The sequence below is a fragment of the Ctenopharyngodon idella genome, chromosome 16 (assembly GCF_019924925.1).
Source record: "Ctenopharyngodon idella isolate HZGC_01 chromosome 16, HZGC01, whole genome shotgun sequence".
Lineage (NCBI taxonomy): Eukaryota > Metazoa > Chordata > Actinopteri > Cypriniformes > Xenocyprididae > Ctenopharyngodon > Ctenopharyngodon idella.
Genome location: NC_067235.1, coordinates 34,293,837 through 34,300,000, shown reverse-complemented (window position 1 = coordinate 34,300,000; position 6,164 = coordinate 34,293,837). Strand labels below are relative to the sequence as shown.

Here is a 6,164-nt window from a genome sequence, read left to right as displayed (position 1 = left end):
TATAATGCTTCAGTGCTGCTGCGATTTATACTCCAACTCTTTGCTCATTTGTAGCGGCAAGAAAACTGGTTCTTTATCAAATTAGCTTGTTTTTTACCGCCAGCGTGAGATAGAGCGGCTGTATGTGTGAACGTCCCTTCAGACATCGTCCCGTCATCGCAGTGCGCTTAAACCTACAAACCTCCTGCAGATCAAGCCGCTTATTGGATGATGCTCGCCATTCAAGCGTAAACTTCATCACGTTTTTAAATGAGGAAAGATTGCTAGTAAAAATCATTTCCATCTGCGAGTGTTTTAAAGGTGAAGTTTGTCATTTTTTTCAATGTTTGAATGCGTTCTCTCTCGATGTAAGCAAGCCATTCTTAGGTTGACTTTCTGAGGAGCGAAACACTGTGGTGCTTTTCACTACATTTCTCTTTTGATCGATCATTTTCTGGCGTGGAACACGTTCTAAAATTACACTCTTCACCTTTAAATTAGAGATATTAACTTTTTAAAGAGGACCTATCATGTGTTGATGTTGTTTTTGTGCTCTACTAGAACAGGTTTTCCTGCTTGAATGTTGATTATTTTCCTCATATTCTCCATTGTTCAGCTCCTCTCTTCCCAGTCTGTCAGTAACGCTCTGTTTAGTTCCTGTCTCTATGAAGCCCCTCCTTCTGAAAAGCACAATGTGCTCTGATTGGTCGGCTGGAGCAGTGTGTTGTGATTGGTGTTTGGGAAATGTCCCGCCCCTTACCATAACCATTAGTTTCAACACACTACTAACTAACTCAACCAGGCCCCGCCCCTTTATTCTGCATATGAATTATTTAAATGAGGAACATTGTGACGTGTTCAGAAACACATAACTGCATAAAAAGCATAATAGGTCCTCTTTAAGTAATTTCACCTATTGGGTTATACATCATGTTTTATTTATATTTATATTGAGTATTCACCAATGTTTCAGATCATGTGACTGGCTAATAGCAGATTTCCTGCTTCTAAACGCTCCGTTTCATAACTCATAATAGTGCCTTGTATGATATTTCACTGGTGTTTTGGGGGGAGAATTTGGGGTTTAGTTTTCTGTTTATCTATTTATCAACTACAGTTAGTAATGGCTTAATTGTCCCACAGAAAGTCACTTTTGCACATACCTGCCAAATATAATCAGATATAGCGTCAGTGCTATGTTTGAGCTCTCTGTGCCGCGGCTCATCATGTCCCTCATTTACACAGATGTTTTTGCTCAGTGTTTTGTTCGATGTGTTTTCCTCTCACTATTCCCATCAGTGACGTGAAATATCAAACACTGACAAAGATTTAGGATTGCTTTTAGACACTGGCTCCCTCAGACGGGTCCGTCGCCCTTGTAAATGCATTCATATCAAATGTACAGATATTTAAACTTTTTTGAAAAGAGTTATATTTTTGTGAGAAATTTGTAAAATAAAAGGTTATGTAAATATCCATTTGTAAATGCCATTTACAAATAAAAAGTAATTTGCTTTTTTACATCTGCTGGATTATTTCTTACAGCTGTGTCTGTGTGATGAGCGGATGAGGAATGACTGCATGAAACGCTTCAAAATCACACAACAAAAATACAGTAAAAATGCTTCATAAGTGTGAATTTGAACCGTTGAACTGGAAGGAGTAATAAGTAATTGCATCATTAATTTGCTCATTTTGCCTGTTTATTCACTGATAAATGTAGAAACACGATATATGTACACTTCCGTTCAAGTTTTAAAGTCTCTTCTGCTCATCAAGACTGCATTTCTTTGATCAAAAATACAGTAAAAATTGTGAAATATTTTTACAATGTAAATCAGCTGTTTTCTATGTGAATATATAGTAAAGTGTAATTTATTCCTGGATTTTCAGCATCATTACTCCAGTCTTCAGTGTCACATGATCCTTCAGAAATCATAATATGATGATTTGATGATCAAGAAACATTTATGATTATTATTAATGTTGAAAACAGCACAATTATTTTTCAGGATTCTTTGATGAATAAAAAGTTCAAAAGAACAGCATGTATTTTCAGTAGAATCATTTTATAAATGTCTTTTCTGTCACTTTTGATCAATTTAATGCATCCTTGCTGAAAAAAAAAAAAAAAAAAAATGGACCTAAAAATAAATGAAATTATTATCGTTCATAAAAAGCACTGAATTTACTAATCGATCAGCTAATAATGAATGATTTTACAGGTTGTGCTAAAATATTTCCCACTAAGTATCTATTGGATCTTCTTTGGTAGTGAACATTTAGTTTATTTAGATTCATTTGCTAAAACAGTATTTTAGTTCATTTGGATGAAATAACAACAAAACTGTCTGTAAAGGTCTCAATATTTATAAACTTTGAGGTTATTACTACACTCTAAAAAATGCCTGTTCAAAAACAACCCAAGTTGGGTTAAAAATGGACAAACCCAGCAAATGGGTTGTTTTGACCCAGTGATTGGGTATTTTTAACTCAGGGATTGGGTTGCTTTATCCAAGCGATTGGGTCTGTTTTTTCCAAGCAATTGGGTTGTTTTAACCTAGCGGTTGGGTTGTTTTAACCCAGCGATTGGGTCGTTTTATCCCAGCGAATGGGTTGTTTTTTCCAAGCAATTGGGTTGTTTTAACCCAGCGATTGGGTTGTTTTATCCAAGCGATTGGGTCGTTTTTTCCAAGCGATTGGGTTGTTTTAACCCAGCGATTGGGTTGTTTTATCCAAGCGATTGGGTTGTTTTAACCCAGCGATTGGGTTGTTTTATCCAAGCGATTGGGTCGTTTTTTCCAAGCGATTGGGTTGTTTTATCCAAGCGATTGGGTTGTTTTAACCCAGCGATTGGGTTGTTTTATCCAAGCGATTGGGTTGTTTTAACCCAGCGATTGGGTCGTTTTATCCAAGCGATTGGGTCGTTTTTTCCAAGCGATTGGGTTGTTTTATCCAAGCGATTGGGTTGTTTTAACCCAGCGATTGGGTTGTTTTTTCCAAGCGATTGGGTTGTTTTAACCTAGCAAATGGGTTGTTTTAACCCAGCGATTCGGTTGTTTTAACCCAGCGATTGGGTTAAATGTTTGCTGGGTAGTTTTATTTAACTCAACTATTGTTTAAAAATGACTATATGTCTGGCTTCAAATGAACACAAAATATGTTGGAAATTATAAAAAAGGACACATAATTACTAGAGGCAACAATAATAATCCAAAGGTGAACATTCATTAATAAGCAATTTAATTAATGTTTATTATTTATTAAACTCATTAATAAATGTTCATTTATTAAACATATTAATACATGTTAATTTCCAACATATTTTGGGTTCATTTTAAGCCAGACGTACAGTCATTTTTAAACAATAGTTGAGTTAAAAGCAGGTTGGGCAAACATTTAACCCAATCACTGGGTTTGTCCGTTTTCAACCCAACTTGGGTTGTTTTTAACCCAGCATTTTTTAGAGTGTAATTTCACCCAGCTTCAGCCCAGTGTTATTTTAGTTTTTATTATAGTTTTATTATTATTTTAAATTTGTATTTACTTTTATATTTTCAGTTTTCATGTTAATTTTAGTTTACTCTTTAATCATTCCATTGTGCTTATATCATTTTAATAGTTTAACTATATATTTTAATATATATATATATATTTATTTAGGTTTTAATTTATTTTCATTTCAGATTTAGCTTTTATTTATTTCCAGTTAATAATTTTAGTACTTAAACTTGTTTCAGTTTATTTCCAAGGCAACATTTCTACATTATTCAACTATTGATGTTTTTTTTATTTTATTTCAGCTTTATTTCAAATTGAAAGTGAGCCTTGCGTAAGAGGATAATATTAGCTCAGTATTAGTATGCACACTGGAACTTGTGCATGTTTTTTCTGTCATTTGGGTCACATCAGTTCTAATCTTGCATGCTTTTTTTGGGACGCAGGGTTTGTCCGGCATGATTCTGCATGATGAATGATGATGTTTCATGCGATCTTGAACACTAGCAGTACTTGAAAGCTACATGTGACATGAAAGATCAAACAGATCGTGGAACTTCTACGCTGCCGAACTTCAAACTGGATGCTGTTAGTTCCTTCCAGGATTGACACGAGATCAAGTTATTGATGAGGAATGGAGTGAGAGCGACAGGTTTACAGGTGGTGACGGCGTATAAACAAAGCCGATGTTGATCAAATGGAGCACGATACAACAGGACAATTTGTCCAGTCCCTTGTAAATAAAAGTCAGTGAATTAAAAGGAAGAGAGCAGCAGTTCTCAAAGACCAGCAAGTAAATGAAATGCATTGCCTTTGGTTTCACTTCATTAGTGACAAAGCAATGCTCTGATTTAGTGAGCTGACTACATAGGCAGCAAGATATCAGGCATCTGAGGTGAAGTCTGTCCCAATTAGCAGGCAGCCCTCCTGAAAGTCTGCAACCTGCACGCCGCCTTCTTTGCTTATAGGCACTCTGAAGCAGCAGGAAATGACATCGCTGATGGCAGCACAAGAACACGCCCACTAGGGACTGTCCTGGGCTGCATGTGACATCCAGTGCAACAGACAAGCAAGGTTGTATTTTCTTTTCTTCTTATTTTAAACATTAACTTAGATTTGTGCTTAAAACAAGAAAAAGACAACTACACTCCTAAAAATAAAGGTTTTTATTGGCATCAATGGAATCTTTCCATTCCACAAAAGGTTATTCAGATTATTAAAATGTTCTTCACACTAAGAAAAAAATTGTTCTTCTATGGTATTTCTACAAAACCCCCATTTTGGAACATTTATTTTTAAGAGCATATGTTAAAAATAAACATAATTCAAAATACAGTAGTGGCCAAAAGTCCAGAGGGGATGTTTGTGTTTAATGACCCTAGAAGTTTGATTAAACCATCAAAATATGAGGCGTTATTATCACTAATAAAACAATTGACTCCATTATTAATGATATTTGAATAAAGGGTGAAGATGTCTAGCACTTTTGGCCACTACTGTATATCCTTGAAAAGTTTTAATATATTATGTATCATAAAATGTGTCATTTTAAAGATTTTTTAGATTTTGTTACTGGTAAACAAGACAAAAACACTTGTTTAAATAAAAAAAAAAAAATGAATGAGGAAATGTAATGTTTTTTTTCTCTCAGCAGGTTTTGATGAGCTTCTCTGAATTCTCTCTGCTGAAGCTGAAGCTGAGTCACTCACAGCGTCTGCTTCTGAGTGAAGCGCAGGTGACACCGAGGTGATGATGAGGTACCTCAGACACACACACATTCACACACACTTCATAATATGAACTTCACCAGCCTACACTCTAAAAATCACTGGGTTAAAAACAAAGCAATTTCAGTTGTTTAGAAGTAATTTAGAAGTAATTCAAGTGTAATCGACCAGTCTCTGTTGTCCTGGTTCTACCGGAACGGCGCTGGATCTCGTGCCGGAGATGGATCGCGTTCGGCGGGGGAACTGATAACTTCAGACCGCCGCCTGTGTTTCACTCGTAGCTGAAAATGCTGTGACTGACTCTATAACCTGTCCATAAATAATCAGTGTACAGTTCTGAGAACATATTTAACATCCGAAGTATTTATATTCTGTATCTTTTTGAATAAAATCATAACATTTTATACAAGGCATCAGGCATTTCATCACGCGAAAAGACAGACGCGACACTCGTTTAGGTGATTCACATCGCGCCCCTGTATGTTTCTTTGCATAAAATTAAACGATATACAGAACAATAATGAATTTTTAGATATAATAAAACGTACACAAACCTGTATTTTACTAAAGACATGCACCAACTTGAAGGAGCTGCACTGCTCTCTCCTGAAGGGGGCGAAATAAAACCCGCAATAAATATCTCAAACACTGGGTTACGTCTGACCCCGGATCTGTGTAACGCACAAACTACCCAAACACTGGGTTGTTACGTCTGACCCATGATCTGGGTAACGCAAAAACTACCCAAACACTGGGTTGTTACATCTGACCCAGGATCTGGTAACACAAAAACTACCCAAACACTGGGTTGTTACATCTGACCCAGGATCTGGTAACACAAAAACTACCCAAACACTGGGTTGTTACGTCTGACCCATGATCTGGTAACGCAAAAACTACACAAACACTGGGTTGTTACGTCTGACCCAGGATCTGGTAACACAAAAACTACACAAACGC

At 36.2% G+C, this 6,164-nt stretch overlaps 1 protein-coding gene across 3 annotated transcripts in view; it reads left to right on the top strand.

Moving 5' to 3' along the window:
* csmd3a (CUB and Sushi multiple domains 3a) overlaps positions 1-1,500 on the top strand; it is a 305,727-nt gene extending 304,227 nt beyond the window's left edge. For all 3 annotated transcript variants that reach the window (XM_051864521.1, XM_051864522.1, XM_051864520.1), the window contains exon 70: positions 1-1,500. This exon is cut by the window's left edge and continues 2,705 nt beyond it. The gene's annotated coding sequence lies outside the window, so the exon portion shown is untranslated.
* Positions 1,501-6,164: the final 4,664 nt, after the last annotated feature.